This window comes from Ambystoma mexicanum, chromosome 5q (genome assembly GCF_040938575.1).
Source record: "Ambystoma mexicanum isolate Mex_15411 chromosome 5q, UKY_AmexF1_1, whole genome shotgun sequence".
NCBI lineage: Eukaryota > Metazoa > Chordata > Amphibia > Caudata > Ambystomatidae > Ambystoma > Ambystoma mexicanum.
The window spans coordinates 158,423,223-158,444,054 of record NC_090933.1 but is presented as its reverse complement, the minus strand read 5'-3'; the positions used below and the strand labels follow the sequence as shown (position 1 = coordinate 158,444,054).

The window sequence follows — 20,832 nt, the reverse complement described above, 5'->3', positions numbered from 1 at the left end:
GGTCCACATTTTATCGCTGCTGTAATTCTGCAGATATGCGCAGGATTACAGATCGATAAACGGTTCCATTCGGCCAGACACGCTCAGAGTGCCGGACTAGTGGAAAGGCACAACGGCATCATCAAAAACAAGCTTGTTAAGACGTGTGCCGGCACCAAACTAAAATGGCCGGACGCCTTACCGATCGTGTTGTTATCGATGCATACAACCCCTCAAACTAAGACTGGGCTCTCTCCCTTTGAGGTGATTATGGGGAGGCCTGCTAATATCTGGAATGTTCCAAAATGTTGTTCTTTGCGAAATGTTGAAAATGTACTTCTTTCAGATTACTGTAGCCAGTTGACTAAAAACTTGTATTTGATCTATCACCAGGTGCGAGAGGCTTTACCTGTACGATACAAGCACCCCGGTCACAGCATACGGCCTGGGGAGTGGGTCCTCATAAAGTCCTTTGAGCGATCTTCTTGCCTCGCACCTCGTTGGCGGGGCCCCTTCCAAGTCCTGCTGGTCACACAGACTGTGGTGCGGGTGGCAGGCTGGAAAAACTGGATCCACGCGACGCACACTGAGAAAATTCCACATCCAGTGCCATACGATACAGAAGAAGCAGAACCCCACATCAGTACTGCAACCAACGATCCTGAAGCAGTAACTGGCACCGAAAGTGTGTCGAGGATTCTCCCTGATCCTGTGAGGTCTGGGGAAACAGACATTCCATCCCCACACTCTCCAACCATTTTGTTTCCAGAGGCGATCCCCAGTTGCGCCTCTGACTTAGCTTCTGCTCATTCGCCGCTTCCAGTGGGAAGTGACGACACGTTGTTCACGGATCAATCAGTACCAGGGATCACAAGGTACGATCTGCGTCCAAGGAAATAGACTTACGGCATGGTTCGGCTGTGCGCTCGGAGAAGAAGTAAGTCATCAAGGGCTTGCTTTTTGGCCCGATTAATTGTCTGAAAAGGGGATTCTGTTGGCTAGGGTTGTGGAAAGACTAAGAAAATGCTCGGCCTGGAGGTTGCCAGCTAATAACATTGGTGCGTTTGTTTGAAGACTACAATGCCTGCAACCGCTCCCGCTCGTATGGAAAAGGGGAAAGACTGTGTGACCAGCTATGGAATGAACCTCTAACTGTTTGGGCCCTGAAAACGTATTGCTGTTTTGTGATAATATTAATTGGCTTTATAATAGTCGTTGTTTTAGGCTTCTGGTATCTAGAAGAAATACATCCGCTTGACAATTTGTTGCTGACTGAAAATGTACCTACTGTTTCTACTCTTTTTGTGCATCTGCACACTCTATCTCCTAGGGACTCTCAGCATAGACAGAAATATCATAACAATACACTATTACTCATTATGAATGCTGCACATGCCACCTTTAATAAGTCCAACTGTTGAGTCTGTTTACATTTACCGCAACACAGGGATAAGGGGCTAGGTTGGTATATTCATCCTCTATCTTTGACAACTGCATGCTATGCTTATCTTAGAGCACTGTTCTTTGGTCGCTGGAACGTTAGCATCTCAGGTAACTTTGATGGGACTAATTTGAATCAGTTTGAAAAACGTGTTCTAACTCCCTTGGGATGCTCGCCCTTTGAAAATAGGAGTAAGCCTAACACTGCTTCTATTAGGCCTTCTGATAGACTGTCTCGTCCTTCTCAATCCTTGATTTCTTTTAAAATGGCTTCTATAGGTGATAAGGATGCCACGCCTCCTTCCTACACTGTCAACCATAGCCTCGATTCAGTTTCTTTCTGCATACAGAGGAATGGTACTCAGTCAATGGGTGATTTTAAAGGTTGCGCCAACGTTGCAAATTTGACTGGGGAGGACAGACCTTTGTATGTAGGCGAACCTGTCTACTTTGTTTGAGGTAATGTAGCATTTCCATGGTTACCCAGCGACTGGCACGGAACTTGTTATTTAGGGATCCTGTTACCCGGGGTATTCATAGACAGTACCATAGAAGTTTCAAAGTCTCGTCCACGGCGGGACGAGAATGGTGACACTCCAGCACAAGTTCTGGGAGACGTAGCGAAATCCTTTGTGCCATTTTGGGGACAAATAATGAACTCCGAGGATATCAGGAGACTAGCGAGAGTACTGGAGAGAACCATCAACCGGACCACTGACATACTCTATAATATGACTTTAGAACAGAAAGCAATAAGGTTAGTAGCACTTCAGAACCGGATGGCATTAGATGTCATCCTGGCTGAACGTGGAGGGGTATGTAAATTAGTGGGATCCGCTTGCTGTGTTTTCATGGCAGACTCCTTCCCAAATGTCTTCGAAGCAATACAGAATCTGCCTGTCTTAAATTCAGAAGTGCATGTTTCCGAGGGAACCTGGAATCTTAGCACCTGGTTCTGGGACTTCTTGCGATCTTGGGGTTGGAAGCTACTTTCAGTCTTGCTGATCATTTTAGGAATTCTGCTGTTACCGTGTTGCTGTGTACAATGCCTTCCTGGTATATGTTCGATGTTAGGAGGATGTTGCGCACAGGTGATGGGTACATTAGGACGCAAGGTATATGCCCCGGACAAGAACTCCAATGAATATGTGTTAAAAGAAATTCTAGTAACCAATCTAATGGCAATTGATATCTCCGATAGTGATTCAGGGTGTATGGACGTTGAGACGTGGAGTTATTCGTAAAATGAATAGAAGTAGTTTAGCGATTGGTTTAGGCTAAAAGGAGGGTTTGTCAAACGGGAACTCATATCATGCCTCCTTTATTATATATATTGTCCTAAGTCCAGTCGCTCTGCGAGGAAATCTGCGTTGCAAGGTCCTGACCTTAGATCTGTGTTAGTTGCCATTTTTAGGTTCATCTGCCATTTTAGATTTTCACTTTAAAGTCATTCTGTGTTCTAAGATGGTGGACAGTGTCGTTTTGAATGTAACATGGCCGTCTTGACCTCTGTGTACAAGTTAATGTGTAAACTGCCCGCAGGGTAAATGTTAGGATCATGTAATGAGACCTTGCCCTTCGTTGACCTGTGTATAGAGGATTACCTGTGCCAACAAAGCTAATCCATGAACATATATCGTGCACAATACTGTTTGAGCATCTTATGTGAACACTTGTTTTACTATATAGTCCAAGATATGTGCGAAGGCTCAACGTGAAATCCAAAGACACACTGTTGCTATTGTAACGTGTTGGCGAATGTATTAAGGATAACCCCTAAATGTATAAATGCATAAATTAGGAACAAACTCAGCACAAACCCTAGATCCGAGATTCATTAACCTACAAGTGGGCTGAACATCAGATTATACAATGTATAAAAGGCACGACCATTCTACTGTACAGTCCCACTCACTGCACACACCGAACAGGGCTGGTATTTGCTGTGTTGTACTGAGGGCCTGATAGCTATCTGTTACTTTGTCCTTTGAAACTGTTCAGTTGTAGAATAAAGATCTGTGTATCTTTTGAACCCGCGTTTGGTGTATTTCCTTTTGGGGTACTCAGCCTCGATATCTTCCTTTTGCTTTCACACTCTAAACTTTAAACCTCTGAATTTATGGGCGAGATTGTTGAGTAAAAGGGAGAGTGATTTTCATCTAACGCACTAGCTTATCAAGGACCTGCTAGCCTCAGTGGTAGGGACACAGTCCTTGGCTGCAATCAATAAAACATGCCATGCCATGTCTTCACTGGGACTAAGTAAACCATTCATCAAACCCTTTGACGAATGGGCAGCTGACATGCACAAATTAAAGGCTACTTTTGTGTAGGGAAAAGACATGTCTCGCTGAAGCTCTGATTTAGTTAATCCCATCATTCATGAAGTAACCAATTTCTCTGGACTTCCAGACTACTACTGGCACCTCTACAGATAACGGGGGGGGGGGGTAATTAATGAATTATTTGTGCCGAAAAAAATGGGATTTGTGCGCCATTCTTCCCGCAAATTCCTGTTTAACAAATGGGGATTTGCGGGCAGAATGGCGCACAAATCCCGTTTTTTTCGGCACAAATAATCCATGAATGAGTGTTAAGGTGTGTATCCCTGTGAGGTGCGAGATTATGAAGCCCACCTTCGCCCTAGAAGTTGAAAAATAATAGGTCTTAAAAGTAAAATGCACCAAGCAGGAATCCAGGAATCCACGTAAGGATTTTGCCGATCCATCATATTTGTCTACCACTCCACCCAGTAACACACTGTCCTTGTTAGCGGGGTCGTGAGACAAAACAAGCTGCCTTAACGCAGCATTCTCAGCCTTTAAGTTCTGTACTTCAGTTGTGAGCTCTTGCATGCCACGCATAAGGTCCTGGACTGCTTTCTCCATAGCAGTATCAGTGTCGGTCGTTTGTCGTCTCAAACTGTCGTAAATCTCCCCCGTCTCACCTGGGAGCGCTTCTTGCTCTGTTCCGCGGGAGGATTCCTCGTGGACAGATCGGGTCTTGTATCGGCTCGCTCGAGTCTCGTCCGGCTGCAGAGCGCGTTCACAGTTCCGGGAAGGCCGCTGTTCCAGGATGTCCAGGAAAATAGGTAGCGGTCGCCAAGAATGGGGATTCCAGGAGCAGACTAGAGGGAAGGGGTGAAGGAAGGAAGAAGGAACCAGGATCTAGGAATAGTGGATTCGCCGAACAGCACACACACGTCAAGTCACGACCTAATGATAGCGTTGAGACGCACAGGGCCCCGGGGGCATGGCCTATTTATAGAACGTGCCGTGTGCGACGTGGAAGCTGGTGCGAGGCAAGTCGCTTGTTGCGGCCATGTTGGGAGTAACAAAGAATACAAGCCCCGGCGCGATAAGGACCAGGAAGTCCAGAAGGGGCAAGTTCTATGGGTCATGGCAGTTGTTTGGTTATTTGCACACCCATTAACTGCCCCTGGCCATACTAAACCCTATGGCCATTCCTACCCCTCACTGCCCAAAACACCTCCTCATGTGATCTATTTGAGCTCTCTTTATTCAGGCCTTACCATCAAACATTGCACTGGAAGTGCCTGCCAATGTTTTTTTCAAAACAGTCTGCTGAGAGTTAATGACTTAATTGGACCTGCAAGCCTGCCACTGGTGTACTATGAAAATCAACCAGGCCTTCCTCAGCCACGCAATTTATAAACTCTATGCCTGTCCTCCACTAAAGTCCTGTTAAAAACAAGCATTGCCAAAGTCACCAGTTTAGGCTTTTTATAAGTATTCAGCATTTTCCAGGGTCTGATATTAGATGCCCAGGTACTTGTACCAATTTGCACCTGCTACCATCAATGGGCAGTTAATACCACTAAGGCTGAGCCTAGCCAGTGCATTTCCCAAGCCTACACAAAAGCCCAAACTGTTGGCATTGCCAATGCTTGTTTCTATTATGGGGTTCCACCCCAGAGCACTCCCACTTACCCCACACTCCTGACCTCCTCCAATCCGCCACCTCACTACTACCTTAGCCCCAAATACATCTGCATGCATTTATATGTATTTGGTAGACTCAACCAAAAGTGGTTGACCAAACTGCACTTCTATGTCACATTGGTATACCTTTCCGGGGTGCCACAAAAGGGTGCCACATGAGACTTCATTTTTAGACCACTTCCTAAGTAGTACAAAAATGACATGTGATTTCTGCCTTGAGTTAAGCCAGCTCTCTATCATATTTTGTACTGCTATCTGACAGCTGCTTACATCATAACCAAGTGCAACTCCACTGCATAAATCTATCCAATCATATTTGAAATTAACTTCTGCAAAGCTGGCAGTTGAAGCTCTTTGTATCATGAACCCCTGCAGCGCAATCCCTTCTGTTCTTATTGCGCAACTCCAGGTAGACATAGATGTTAACTAAAGTTGGAAGTTGTAAAGCGCGCATCTGCCTTTCTTCCTTATGGCATCATAGCACTGTACTATATATGGATGTTCAGCACTAGAAGGCTAATGTGGGGAGGAAGGTGGTCCGGTACACCAAACTCTGTTAATTGAAAAAACAATATAGTGCATACCTGTGTGAGTTTGTTGAAGGTTGTATGGGAGGATAGGTTTATAGGACCCCCTCCCTGACATGCCCCACCTGCGTGAGGCTCGTGGCTCGTCAGCGGCACCTGTGCGCGGGTGTCAGGGTGGCTGCTGATCGACACACAGGGCCAATCGGCTTGTACTGTAAGCTACCATGGCCACCATTTTGAAAGCTCCACGACTCCATTTTAGATAGAAGTGACCAAAAACCCCAATGAAACAGCCTGTCTGCGAAAGCTGCAGCTCGGCCCCCCGCTCACTGCACACAGGGAACCATGCACTCCCCCTGCGCCTCCACCACATGGCAGATCCGCTGAAGGCCCGTTCTCACGAGAAACCAGACACAAACAAGTATCAGAACAAACACTGTATCATTTACCTTCCGCAGTACATCACTGTCCCCGGAGTGACCTGACTCGTTGTTTGAGTCTGGAAAATAACAAGAACCATCCCAATCGAATAGGCCTCGACCTGGCATCTAACCCCTAACAGTTGAAATATATGGTGTCAATAACCTTCCTGTGCAGATCCCTGCTCACGTTCCCCCAAATAGAGTGTTGTTTACATACTAAAGCCCACCGACTCTCGGGGTTGTTTGGAAATTATAATATGGGTGTTGGAAAGGGGTGAAGTTTGTAACACTGCTAAAGCACGAGTGACTTCGGTCTATTGTAAAATACCAAGTGCCTCGAAGACTTAATGAAAGGGCTTGATAAAGCCCCACCTACCGCTAACCATCGATGCTGCTAGTGTACAAAAGAAGGCGAAAAAGCATTGCCAAGAATACTCGTGTGCACTATAATGAAATGCATTTAAGTTGGTATAACCGAAAATGCAAATGCACGATTGTATATGAATGTATTGCATCTATGCTCCTGAGTACACGATCCAACCTGATGCTACCTCACGTGTTATCTATCTGTTGCCTTACGAATTACTAATATGCATTCTACTAATGTTATGTAATGTATGTGCTACTGCCAAACTGTTATAGCTATGTAAGAAGATGTGAACAAGTGTATAAACAATAGAAAGTTGTAATCATTTTATTGCTACTAACTTTATTAACCGTTCCCTCGTATGATATATTGTACAGCCCAGGCACCGAGAACCGCGTAAAGCCACAAGGCCATCACCCCTTCATCCCACCAAGGCCCGCCAGGGTTTGCTGGTGCACGAGCAGCACAGCCTCACCTCCCCCCATTCTGCTGCACCCGCTTCAAGTATTCACCTCCCCCGTGTCCGCAGCCGCCCGAGTCGGCCAAATGAATTATTTACAACCTGGTCCTAAACCCCACCGCCTCAAGGGGCCAGAGGTGTGCCCTCACTAATCCAGTAGTACTCCAGTTCACCCCAAATTAATGAACCTTGGAGATAGGTATTCAACCCTGTACTAACATCTCATAAAGTAATTCCTCACCACATCTAACAGAACAGAACGACAAGGCATCTCACCTTGTGCCCTTAGACCAGACACCCAGCTTATGGCACCCGGTCAACAGGTTAAAAGTAACAGTGCACTGATGTATTGGTGAAGCTTCATATTGCATGTTGTTCCTCCGGTCGCCTATTATTTCTTAGAGTAACATATTGTAGGATTTACAGGACAACTGGAATTGTTTAAAGGATGAGTGTTTGTGTCTGTGGCCGCAAGGGCAAAGTGTTAGTGCAGCCATCAATCACCAACGCTGACCGCGCCTGGCCTGGCAGCATCACCCGACAAGCCCAGCTGACCCATCCAACCCACGTTGGCACCACGCGGATGTCCACCAATTCTGGAGCGGCTCATCACTACATCGCCTATAGTTTAGTCGACGCCACCCAATCCCTGAGACTATGGGCCCCCTATAGCGTATAGGATTAGTGATGTGGTTTTGTAATAAATATGGCTGGCTTTCCTATTGTCAGACAGAGCGCTCCCGGAGCTTGCAGAGTCCTTTGCATGCCCTATATTGATTAGATAAACCTTTTACATCACCTGCACTTGGTCTTGGTCTCATTGCCTCCTGGGGTGTGTCCTTTATTGCCTCTCATTGTGGGGCGGGTACAGCCTTTTGGGGACGCTTGCTTTCAAGGTCACATCACACTCTGGATGCAGGAATCGATCGGCATTTAAAACATACGCATAAAACCAGAGTTACAAGAAAAGGTTAACCAGAGGCTTAGCACAGGAGTTGAAATAGTTCATAAACTGAGTGACAGGTCATAAATTGAGTGACAGTGTTCTTAATAATTTAAATGACTAACGCTGCCGCCAAGTGGAAACTCGGAGTAGACGCAGGTTTTTGGATACAAACATTGGAAGTATGAGAAAGGTATTGAGTTACATTAAATGTAATGAAGAGGAAAATATGTACAATGTGTGCTGTAAATTAAATAGTTCAAGGCCTTCAATACCGAGATAATGGTGTGATCATTAATATTAATATATATATATATATATATATATATATATATATATATATATATATATATATATATATATATATATATATATATATATATATATATATATATAGGATTTTACAATTTTACATTATATCTAACGTGAGTAATGACATCATAAAATCAATCTCATGTATTTTGATGGATCTTTTCTAAGTAACCTTATAAGATATTTAAAGGAAATGGTAATTACCCAACTAGTTTGATGATTATTTAAGGGGCGGCCAACAGTGTGCCTTACACCTTCACAGAGCTGACGTGTGAGTCAAAAAGAGTGTGCCCAAGGATATCCAATGCCTGAACTTTCATTGAAACGTAAACTATGTATTATTGTGTTGAATTTCAAGGGCAATATAAGATGTGCAATTAGGAAACCATTGCTTTTTTTCACTGTCCATATTATTACAAAATGTGCAAAAACGGATCATAATGGAAAGCAGAAGCGCAGCCATCACGAGCTCCTCAGCTGAGTGAGGAGATTTCCAACAGCAGCACAAAGAGGCAGATTTGAAAGGGGCATTTATTTAAAAAAATATATATATATCACACACTCAAGAAATAAAAATGATAACATGCAATTAGTATACTCTACCATGAACAATGTTGGTTCGATCCTCTTATGATCGATGGGTGGCGAAATACTGCTTCTGTTCTTGAAATTCGGAAACTGAAAGAAAAATGTGTTGTTGAGTTCGATACTCTGAGGCGATACACTTGAAAACCGCACTCTCACACAGAAGATAAGCATATCATGGCAAGTCACTTGTAGGCATGCATGAATCTAAATATCACAAGACGTGCAGGATGACATTTATTTATCTGACACACACAGCAAAGTCACTTTTTGCATGATAGCCCACAAAATCCTTTAATAACAGCATCTAAGCAGTTTTTCACAGTGGATTCCTATTCCGGTCACAGCAGATTAAAGTGAGGTTGCACGGAAAAAGGGAAAGAGCAACACCGCTCTTAATTTACCTGCAAATTTGAGTCATCGTATGTTTTGTGATATTTTATGAGATTTTTGTATCTTTTACTTTTTGAAACACAGGTGATGCTCTCTATAATAACCATATCTTTACAATATTTATACGAAACTGGGTTAAACTCTGGAACCTTGGATTCCTTTATCTGCTCTTGTCTTCCGACCTCTACCCTCTACTCCTATCTTTCGTTCAAAATGTCTTATGCATAAGCAACACATACATATTGGACTTTGTTGTCCTTGGCAGCCAATTTCTCAATCGCTTTCATATGCAAAAAGCCTTCACTATACTTAGGATAGCCCAAGCACATCTCGAGCGCCTCATGCATCCAGTCTATACACTTACAACATTATTTTCACCTCTCTGCTCACTCTGTCCCTCAGTTCAAGCTTCCGTCCATTCTTCCTATCCTCCATTCTATACCTCAACCATCTCTAATCCCCTATTTTCATTGTCCTCCAGCAGACCAAGGTCTGGCGATCCCTGGGTGGGGACGAGTACACCTTAAAATCTCGGACAAGGATAGGTGCTTTGAGACCACTATGGTGGCAATTCAGTGCAGTATAAGAGCTCATTAATTAATGTTCCCCTATTTGGGTCTATTCCCCAAATCAGTCAAGCTAACTACCAGGACTGGGCAGCTGGTATTGGGTCCTGCAGTGCGAGTTGCAACCTTAATACTTCAGCTATGTCTACTTCCATATATAACAGTCCATGCTAATAATTAATGTGAATGTTCTACAAAGAGCAGACTGATGGTGATGTGGTACTAAATAGAATGCCGGGAAGGCGGAGAAACCTCCACCCATTGGCAAATGAGAACACTGTTGTTCTCCAGCATGGGTCTGGTATGAATTCACATGCTCATGAATATTCCCCGTCATCCGGTAAAGATAAAATCAGTTTCAGTTTCGTTTCTGAACCGTCTTTCTACTAGTAACCAATCACTGGTCTCTGGGTCATACTGCCCCCAGCCAATGACTGCCTTCTACCTAAGCCCCTCCTCTGGCAGCCATCTTCAGATTTGGTGGCACGTAAAGTGGCAGTAGGACCAAGAGCAGAGGGGTAGGAGGGAGGGTTCGCATGTGAATCCATGCCAGACCCATGCTGGAGAACAACAGTTACAGGTAAGTAACTTGTTCCTTCTCCAACATGGGGTCTGGCATGGATTTGCATGCTTTTGAATATAAGAATACATAGCAGTACACACATGCACAACCACGGGAGGTGGCAAGGCTCAACATTAAGCATTTCATCAACTCAACATTAAGCAACTGTTACCTCCTCACCAGTCCCACCTTCTGGCGAACAGGTTGCGCAGCACTGCCTGGCTGGCCCTGGACTGCTCCCTGGAATCCCGGTCACCGAAGTAAAATCTCGTGAAGGTGTGCGTTGACCTCCACGTAGCAGCCCTGCAGATGTCCAGCAGGGGCACACCATACAGGAATGCCATGGTAGCAGCGATCGCTCTGGTCGAATGGGCTCTCGGACAACCGGGCAACGGTCGGTTTGCCAACCGGTGACAGTGCATGATGCAGCCGGAGAGCCATCTGGAAATGGAAGCCTTTGAGAGGTCCTTCCCTTGGTTCACAGGTCCAAAGTTCACAAACAGTTGTGATGTCTTCCGAAGGCTCTTTGCGCGGTCCACGTAGAACTTCAGCGCTCTAGCTACATCCAGCGAGTGCAAAGTCCTCTCAGCCGGCGACGAAGGCGACGAGAAGAAAACAGGTAACACCAAGGGCTCGTAGAGATGGAAGTCCGACGGCACCGTAGGCATGAAGGAGGGGTGCGCCCTCCGCACCACCCTCGTCTCTTGGAAAGTCAGGTATGGAGGCTTACAGGAGAGGGCCTGGATCTCTCCCACTCGTCGTGCGGAGGTGATGGCCACAAGAAACGCTGTCTTCCACGACAGGAACTTCAATAGTGCCGAATGCAGCGGCTCGAATGGCGGCCCCATGAGCCTGGTAAGCACCACGTTGAGCTCCCATGCCAGGGCCGGATCCTACACCGGCGGGGGCGATCGGAACAGTCCTTTCATGAACTCCTTCACCAGGCGATGGGACCATAGCGACGAGCGCCCCGGAGTTCTGATGTAGCGGGAGATAGCCGCCAGATGGATCTTGATGGAGGCATGTGCCAGCCCCGCCTTGGCCAACGATAGCAAGTACGGCAGCACTTAGTAATCCGCAAAGGGTTAATCTTCTGTGCACGGCACCAGACAGAGAACCTCTTCCATTTGTGTCCATAGCACTTGAGAGTAGAGGACGCCCTGGCCTTTGCAAGCACCACCTTGCAGTCCGCCGGGGTATCGTACCCTCCGAACTCTAGTGCTGCAGGAACCAGGCCTGCAGGTTCGGCGACCCCGGGTCGTGGTGGAGGATGGCACCTCCTTCTCTGGCGAGAAGATCCACGTCCGTCTACAGTTTGATTGGGGGGGGGACACAGACATGTCCCGAAGGTCCGGGAACCAAATCTGCCTCGGCCACGCTGGTGCAACGAGGATCATCCTGCACCGGGACCGTCTGAGTTGACTGATGAGTCGCAGCAGTAATGGCAACGGCGGGAACGCATACAGTAATAGGCCATCCCAGGGGAATGAGAAGGCCTCGCCCATGCTCCGCGGCTGGGGAAACCTGCTGGTGAACAACCGGCACTTGGTGTTCGTAGCCTTCGTGAATAGGTTGATCTGGGGATTGTCCCATCGTCGGAGATCCACTTTATCCTGCTGCAGCTCCCACTCGTGGCACAAGCGCAGCTCCCTGCTGAGTGAGTCGGCGATGGTGTTCTTTATTCCTGTCAGATGGAAGGGTACCAGAAACATCCCTTGGGCGACGGCCCAGTGCCACAGATCTTGCGCTTCCTTGGACAGGGATGGGGATCTGGTGCCACCCTGCTTGCGGATGTAAAACATTGTGGTGGTGTTGTCAGTGAAGATCCTTATCACCTTGCCCTTGAGGGACGGAAGGAACGACCTGAGGGCCCAGAACACGGCTCGGAGTTCCAGGACATTAATGTGCAGGGATCTCTCCTCCAGGAGCCAAAGGCCTCTTGCGTGGAGATCGCCAGTGTGTGCTCCCCATCACTCCAGGGAGGCGCCTGTCGTCACCGTTTCCTGATGTGCCAAGGTCTGGAAGTCCATGCCCGCCGGTAGATGTGCGCGGGTGCCCCACCACCAGATGGCTTGGCAGAAAGTCTCTGAGTGAGATCCGGTCCTCGAAACTGCCCGCCGCTTGCATCCAACAGGCATCGAGGAACTCCTGCAGTGGTCGCATCCGCAGTCTGCATAGGTGCACGAGGTAGATGCACAATGACATCATGCCAAGTAGGGAGTTGATGGACCTCACCCTGGCCACCTCCATGGTCGACAGCCGTTGCACCTTGCCCAGGATGGCCTTCGTCCTTTCTTCCGATGGGGAGGCAAATCGCACCACTGTGTCGAGTCTGGCTCCCAGGAACATGGCGACTTGTGACGGTACCAAGTGGGATTTTGCGAAGTTGATCGAGAGTCCCAGATCCGTGAGCAGTTGGACGGTCTTCGCTGTGTTATCAACGGGGAGTTCTCTTGACTTTGCCCGGATGAGCCTGTCACCCAGGTAGGGGTAGACGTGAATCCCCTGCAGGGGCAGCCGCACCGCCACTGCTGCCAGGCACTTGGTGAATACCCTGGGCACCGACTTCAATCCGAAAGGAAGGGCTTTGAACTGGTAGTGCTGACCCTGGAGCACAAATCGTAGGAATTTGCAATGTCCCTTTAGAATGGGGATGTGGAAGTAGGCATCCTCCAAGTCCAGCGACGATAGGAAATCACCTCCTTCCAGCTCTCCCAGCACGTGCTGCAGGGTGACCATCTGGAATTTCTGAGACTTGATGTACTTGTTTAGACGACGAAGGTCCAGGATGGGTCGCCAACCGCCGGTCTTCTTCCGGACGAGGTAGTACCGCGAGTACACTCCAGAGCACCAGAGCCTTTTTGGGACGAGTTCTATGGCTCCCTTCCTTAGCATCGCTCGTACCTCCAGAAGTAGTTGTGGGACGTGGTTTTCCTTCCTCGCCACGGGTGGTATACATGGACACCTTCTCTGAAATTCCAGGGTGTGCCCACGGGCCAGGGCATCTAGCACCCAACGGTCAGTGAGATGGACTCCAACACGCTGATGAATCTCGCCAGGCGGCCTCCCACCGGGGGGCTTGGGTGGGGGCCCGACGCCATGCCGGTTCAGTCCTGCTTGGCCGCGGTCTTGCCGCCTTGGCCTCCTTGGCGACGACAACAAGATCCTCCTGTCTTGCTGCGTCGTCTGTAGGCTTTCTGCGCCGAGGTGCGGGCCGCTTGGCGGTACGACGAGGAACCAACGCTGAATCCTTTGGAGGCACCTTGCTTGCCTCCAGAGTTCCGAAAGGAGGGCCGTCGTTGTTGAAGAACACCCAAGACCCATCTGGCGAAAGCCGGTGTCAGCGATGTCCGTGGCCACCGTAATGGCGTGGTCCGAAGCCACCTCGCCTTCCTGTAGGATTTCCAGGGCCTCAGCCCTCTTGTCATCCAGGAGGAAGTCCAGCAGGGGAGCGATCTTAAACCACAGCTCCCTGTCGTAGTGTACCACAATTGCGAGGGCTTTGGCCGCTTTAATAGTCGTCGCCACCGACGAGATGACCCGCCGTCCCATGGCATCCAGTTTATTCCCCTCGCCGTCTGGCGGGGAAGTTGAAGTTGAAGCCGTCGCCCCTGCCACTTTCTTCTTGGTCGCCGCAGAGATGACCAATTCCGGGGACGGCTGTGCCCTAAGGCACATGGGGCGGGGTCCGGGACCCAGTACTCCTTCTCGTACCGGTCCCTCTTAGCAGGAGCCGTGGACGGGTTGTTCAGGAGCACCAGCCCCTCGTCCCAGATGTCGTCCAGTAATGGAACTGAGAGGACAGTCTTCCTCTTGGCCTCCCGCCGTTGGTAGAGGAAACCTTCCTTCTTCTGCTCTTTGGGAGGGGAGGCCCGAGCGGGTGGTGATGGAAGGTCCATTCCGTCGTCACCACCGTCCTCATCCATCCCCGTTGTCGCCGTCTCCGTTCCTGTCTCATCATTCAGAAGGGGGGAAGGACGTGAAGGCTGGAAAGGCTGGAAAGGAGAAGGGGGATGAGTTCTCCTCTGCCTGCTTGGTGGGCTAACCGACTGTCCAGGCTCTGCTGCATCGTCCGCTGGGGGTAAGGGCAACCTTGTCCTTATCTCCGTACACAAGGCCTGAATAGCCATCAATATCGCTCCTGAGTTGTCTTGTGGCATAGGCACCGGTTGCGACGGTTGGGGAGAAGGATCCTCCGTCCCCTCCATGGCCCGCGGTTCCTCGTCAGCACCACCGTCGCTTTCTTTGTCCGCCTCGTCGGGATCCCTCCCGTAGGACCGGACCTCCTCGAACTTCTTGTTCAGGATCTTTGCGACGCCAGCCAGATCCTCTTTAGAAGTGGCATCTGTGTTCGTAAAGGCCACGGGGCCCCCTCCTCTTTCTCCGCCCGGCGTTTCACGAGGTTCTTATCGATAGGCTGAAAAGGGGATTCCCTCCGCGGCGGCAGGGAAACTCTAGGCCCAGCGTCGTCTCCACTGGGGTAGCCTCTGCAGGCTTCGCCAGGGCCGCCACAACTCCCTCGATCGAGGCCTTAGCTGGGTGAACCAGAGCCTTCGCGACTTTGGGCCTTCATCTTGGGGGGAGGGTCACCACCTCACTCACCCTCGGCTGTCTCCGTCGGGATCGACCGGGACTTCTCCCGAAGGTTGCCCGGGTTCTCCGATTTCCTCTTCCCTGAGCCACAGCGCTGGCTCGTGGTTGATGACGTCGGTGATAATGCGCCCTGCAGCCGAGGAGCCTGACAAATTGGACTTTTGTTAGGCCCCCGTCGCCGGAGTGCTCCCAAAGTTCTTAGTAGACCGCTCTGACTTCTTCCTCTTCTCACCTGCTGCTGGGCTCTTCCCCTCCAGTCAGTTGGCGAGTCGAGTACGAAAATCTCTCATTGTCTGTTCGGACATGTTCTTACAAAACGTACAGTCCTTCTCCACGTGCGATTTGTCACCGTGAAGGCAGTAGAGGCACCAAGAGTGCTCATCCTCCTTAAGGACGTTCTGTAGCCCGCATCCAGGGCAGCTCCTGAACAGCTTGGATCCAACAGGCATTTATTTTTTCCAGTAGGGGCCTGATCTACCGGCAGGTTAGGCCTGCCGGTAGATCCCTGGCCCACACCGGCAAACATGAAGTGTGCCAGTCCGGAAAAAATGCCAGAGACGGAATTAGCAGATTTTTTCTGCCCTTTTTTCTAGCCCAGCACACTTGTAATGAGGCCCATTAGCCCAATATGTGTTGAAAACTAGCAAGTGGAAGAGAATGATTACATAGCTAAACATTATGTCAAAAAACTTTCCAACTTACCTTGTTTGTGCTGAATGGCATTCTACATGAACTAACTTCTTTGTGTACGTTTTCCCACAAAAGCTCAAAAACTACCATTGAAGCACTATGCACATGCCAAGATCAAACAGCTACAAGACATTTGGAGTAAAGCGCTATATAAATTTAATAAATACTAAACACTAAAGACAAATATTTTTGTGAGACTGTGTTTTCGAGCAACAGGGCATGTGGTCCAATTTCTGAAAATCCCAAAGATTTTGACAGTGGATCCATTTTAACTTCCGCTTTGTAAACATTTGCAGACGCATCCTGATATGCCGACACACACCAAGGCTTGCATACTGAACAACAAATTCCAAGCTTGACGATTTCTATGTGATATGAAAAAAGGGTAAAGACTATAGAGAGAAGCAAGCAGCCCAACAATCTGCCAAGGATGGGCTTGGCTGACAACCAAAATAACACCTCTATAGGAATTGACTTAAACCATTCACCTCTTTTGGCAGGTAATCCCTCAGCTACAAGAACTGTTCATTTTAACATGCACCCTTTTGAAAGTGAATTATCTATTTGTATTTAAATACGTTCTTATAGCAAATGCGGGTATGTTTCAGTGGTGGGCAGCACAGAAGGAAACTGGGTACTGTCACGACTGTGGGATAACCAGACGACTCAAGGCCTATAAATGATTTACTATTAGTTTTATTGTTATCACACAACAAAGCATGTCAGTTTCGCTGAACCCAAAGGGATGGGGTAATGGATTGTACAATCAGCATGTAGGGTGCTCAGCTTTTGGGAGCATGGTCCTCAGGACTTCCTTTTTTTGCTTACACCCCACCCACCTCTACTGAGGTGGGTGGGTCAGTAACAGTTTATGGGATTTCATGTCCCGAACGCTTCTTTGTCTCCGTCATATATGTACATCAGTGCTGGCCACCAGCATGATAACGTGGCTGAGACTTTGAGTAGGAGACTACTCTAAATTGCTTCTGCACGCATGGCACACTGCGCTCTACACACGGAGAGATTATTGGAACCAGAGGCGGGTCCTTACAGTAGGCTGCGTGAGGCATGGCAACTGGGCGCTCGGCAGGTGACACACCATCTGAGATCTCTGTTCTTCACTACCATTATGATCCCTGCATGCAACTTACTTTATATGAGCCCTACACCTGATTAATGCAATGACAAATGTTACTGTAGGATTCCAACAACCTGCGTGCCTAAACAGAAGAGCAAGACATGAATCAAGCAACCTGCAATCTAACAAACTGATATTAAACGCACCAGCCACAGCAGAGGGTCACACCATCTCACCAGGCATAGCTGACACACAGCGAGTCTGCCTTGGAAACTGCTTATAGACACACCACCTTGGTCCCCTCCCCTTCAACATCACTATAGGTCTGAGTGATAAAATGGCTAGACCAGCAACTAGTCCAGTGAGCTACTCATCCTATTTGATCCTGCACAATCAAACATGCACATCTTTAAACTGAAATAATGCATGCAGCGTCCCATCCACCGCAAAGTGCACATGCACTGACATAGGGCCTCATTCAGAGTTTAGAGGCAGCCATGGCGCGCGCTATTAGCGCCATGGCTGCCTCCAAAATCGGTCCGGGTCCGGTCTGGTGGAGGGGGGACTTACCGGGACATTCCGCCCTAGGCGGACCCGGTAAGTCCCCATGCCAAAAGCCAATCCCCATTCCCATTTGAGCCCCCATAGGGCTCAATGGGAAGGCCCTAATAATGGGCTCGCTAATTGTGGGCCCGTTATTAGCTCCAAGGTCCCTTAACGGGTCCCGTATAGAACCCAGGTGGAACCCGCTAAGGGACCTTGGAATACGGCGGCAAGGGATTACCGGCACCGGTCTCCTTACCGGTGCCCGGTATCCCTTACCACCCAGGTCGTAATGACCCCCATAGTCTTACCTAATGACACATGAAGACCTTCTGAGTTCACTCATCAATCATGTTCTGATCCGGGATACAACGTGATAATCTTACTGGTTAAGGTGATCACAATATCTTCAACATCAAGTTGCCGAACAGTGAGCAGCCTAAAAGCTCGACTCCTAAGGTAAGCCTGCAAGGCATTTACCCCGCGTTCTACCACCTCTGCCTGCATTTTCCGAATTGTGGGATAGCATTTAGGCATTTTCTGCACTTTGGTTTGTTTTTTGATTGGGGTACGACACAGCCCGAAATGTTTCCTGGATCCTTTCTTGCTGATTACACAGTACATGGCTGAGTTGCCCTAACATCTGCACCTCTGATTTTAAAAGAAACAAGGTGCACAGTGCTTCTGCTGTGTTTAAAGTCCTGATTTGTGCATTCCTTAAAAATGGCTGTTCGCCTTTCACCACGTGGTGGCTCCTTCTTGTGCCTGCACACTGGCCCCCTCTCATTGTCACAGACTTCCTTCATTGTCCAATCAGGGCCACCGGTAGGCGGGAGCCGGCACCAGTAACAAAGGTCCACAACTAAGGCCCCTGTCGGCTAGCTGTCTGCTACCAGATCGCTACTCTGGTTCCTTTCTGCACCGCAGCACCTGAACTTCCATGATGCTGCTACCTCACTCTGCAAAGAAATCCAGACTACCTTGACATTCAAACCTCCTTAACTATGGGTTAGTTCCCTGCTTCTGGACTCACTCCTTTTGCTCTTTTGACTTTTCATTGTCCTTCTCTGCCTGCCTCTCCCATGTTTGCATTCTTGAATTGCATTGCATGCTTACACCCCTTGCTATCATCTGAACCCAAATTGTAAATTCCACTACTATTTTTGCTTTTTAGTTAAAAGTCAAATCTTGCTATTTTTGCTTTTTGGTTAAAAGTCAATTCTTGCATTTTTTGCAATTTGGTTAAAAGTCAAATCTCGCTGTTTTTGCTTTTTGGTTTAGAGTCAAGTCTTGCTGTTTTTTGCTTTTTGGTTAAGAGTCAAGTCTTGCTGTTTTTGCTTTTTGGTTAAAAGTCAAATCTCACTGTTTTCGCTTTTTGGTTAAGAGTCAAGTCTTGCTGTTTTTGCTTTTTGGTTAAAAGTAAAATCTCACAGTTTTGGCTTTTTTGGTTAAAAGTCAAATCTTGCTGTTTTTGCTAACTTGCTCTGCACTTTGCTTGTATTGTTGCTTCTCTGTAACTCGCTTGCCCAGTGACTTCACTGTTCTCTCTGTTACACTCTCACCTGCTTCCCCCTGCTCCTCCCCCTTTTTCTCGCTACCACATGCATGGCGTTTTCTGTTTCTCCTATCTTCTTCAAATGCTTCTCCATTGACTATCCTCCCCTTCTCACTAAGTCTGGCAGGAAGAAGTTAAAAAAGGATATATTGGCCTCCAACTCTGGTCTCCGTGTCGCTGACACCTATTCCAGCGATTCCTCCAAACACACCCTCACTGGCGGTCTCTTTGTCGTTCCTTTACCAGATCTATGGACTCTTCATATGATCTCTGTGCTCTGTCCTGTCTCCTCTTCTCCCATTAATGGTGGCACCCGCTCGGAAGCTCTCATGGCTCCCTTTGACTCCTCTAAAGTCATCATTAATGCCTACCTCAATGGCACCGTCATGGTCCAAGGCTGAGAGGCCAAGCTCCTTCTCTTTGATAGGCGCTTCCCTTGCCTCATCAATTTACTTTCATCTCCTTCTGTCCCCCAATAACCCCCTTGGCTACCTTGCCCTCTCTTCCCTCCTCTTCTGCCCCACCTCGGGCTCTTCTTCACCTCCGCAGGACGTACCTTCGATTTGTACCCCTGCCGGGAAGGCCTTTAAGCCTGGCAGCCTGCTTCTCTCAACTCTCGTTCTGCTGTCAAACACTCCTCCTCTGCCACCTCCTGGAAGAACTTGAACTTGGATGTCCTCGGTTTTACTGAGACATGGTTCACAGCCAGCTTTGTCACAGGCTTTGACACTCTCCTCCCTAATAGCTACACGATCCTCTCTGCACCCAGATCCACCCGGTCCGGAGGGGGTGTAGCCCTGATCTTTCCTGAGTGGATTCCTTCCTCTATCATTCCAACGCAGACATACTCCTCTTTCGAATGCCTTGTCTGCAGGCTTTCTCTCTCTCCTAGCCAATCTGACCGTTGCTCCTATCTACTGGCCTGCTGGTCAGATCACCACATCTCTCTCTGAGCGGGCGGACCTTTCCTCCTCCCTCCTGGTCGCAACCACTCAACTCCTCCTTCTTGGTGAACTCAATATCCATCTAGACTCATGTTCCTCCATGGTACTCTTCCGTGGCCTCTGTGATTCCCTCTCCCTTTCTATCCTCCCCTCTGGCCCGACTCACTTCTAAGGCCACACACTTGATGTCTTGATCTCCTCTGACCTCCCCCTCTCCATTCCTCTGATCACTCCTCTCTCCTGGAGTGATCAGTCTCTCCTCTCAGCTCATCTCATCTCTCCCTCTCTTCCCGAAGGCTAAGCCTACCCCAACACTGCCACCTACCTTCTCAGACATCCGGCCCATGAAGCGTGTGTCAGTTGAGGCTTTCGCTGCCACCTTCTCTCCCCCCCCCTCCACCTCTGGCTGACTCACATCCTGACACTACCCTGTCTATGCTCTACTCTTCTATTTCCGATACTCTTGATGCTCTTGCCCGTCATGAAGATCTGTTTGAAGCCCAAAGCCAAGTGCAAATCTTGGTATGACTGTGACCTAGCTACACTTAAACGGAAGTGTTGGGTGGCTGAGCGGAAACGGAGGGCTTCTTGTTCTTCCTCTGACAAACTGGCCTGTCGCCTGCTCCAAAGGCATTACCGACTCTGTCCACACTAAGAAGATAGCCTACATCCAAGCCTGTGTCTCTGCGGCTTCTAACAACTCGGCTGAACTCTTTAAAATCTGCAAGGAGCTGGCCAACCCTGCTGCAGTCTCTCCCTCTCATGTCGCCTCCCAGGCCCTTTGCATGGCCCTTGCCTCTCATTTCAGCTAAAAAATCCAGCATATCCTGTCCACCCTCGCGTCCCCTCCCCCTCTTCTCCCCTCTCCTTATATGAACTCTGGCCCTCTGACAAACTCCCCCACCCTCTTT

The 20,832-nt window shown here is 48.5% G+C and overlaps 1 protein-coding gene across 2 annotated transcripts in view; it reads right to left on the bottom strand.

The window, feature by feature from the left end:
- ZBTB14 (zinc finger and BTB domain containing 14) overlaps positions 1–20,832 on the bottom strand; it is a 97,636-nt gene that overhangs the window by 51,183 nt on the left and 25,621 nt on the right. The window contains exon 2 of one of the 2 annotated variants that reach the window (XM_069620690.1): positions 9,016–9,090. The gene's annotated coding sequence lies outside the window, so the exon portion shown is untranslated. Of the gene's footprint in view, positions 1–7,956; positions 8,102–9,015; positions 9,091–20,832 lie in introns of those variants that run through there. The other variant, XM_069620691.1, reaches the window with a different exon arrangement.